Raw genomic sequence first — 394 nt, 5'->3', positions numbered from 1 at the left:
GGAGCAACTCAGGGTTAAGTATCTTGCCCAAGGATACATCGACATGTTGACTGCATGGGCTGGGATCGAACCCACAACCTTCTGGTTGAAAGACGACCGCACTCCCTCGCAGCCACAGTCGCCCATTTCGACATAAAATACTATGTGGTTTTTTTCATTTTCGACATTATGCAGTTTTTTGCATTCTTTCAACATAGTATACTGTTTTTATTCATATTTCTCGACATACTATACTATTTTTTGACATACTATACCATGTTGTTACCAAGGCCGGATTAGTACCTCCAGGGGCCCCTGGGCACTGAGCACTCATGGCCCCCTCCCCAACCCACGTACCAACAAGTAACACCCCGCCTACCCAATCCTACCAACATGACGAATATTTAGAATTTTC

The sequence above is a fragment of the Notothenia coriiceps genome, unplaced genomic scaffold, assembly GCF_000735185.1.
Source record: "Notothenia coriiceps isolate Sejong01 unplaced genomic scaffold, NC01 NC01_scaffold00037250, whole genome shotgun sequence".
NCBI classification, from domain to species: domain Eukaryota; kingdom Metazoa; phylum Chordata; class Actinopteri; order Perciformes; family Nototheniidae; genus Notothenia; species Notothenia coriiceps.
This window is presented reverse-complemented; position numbering follows the sequence as displayed.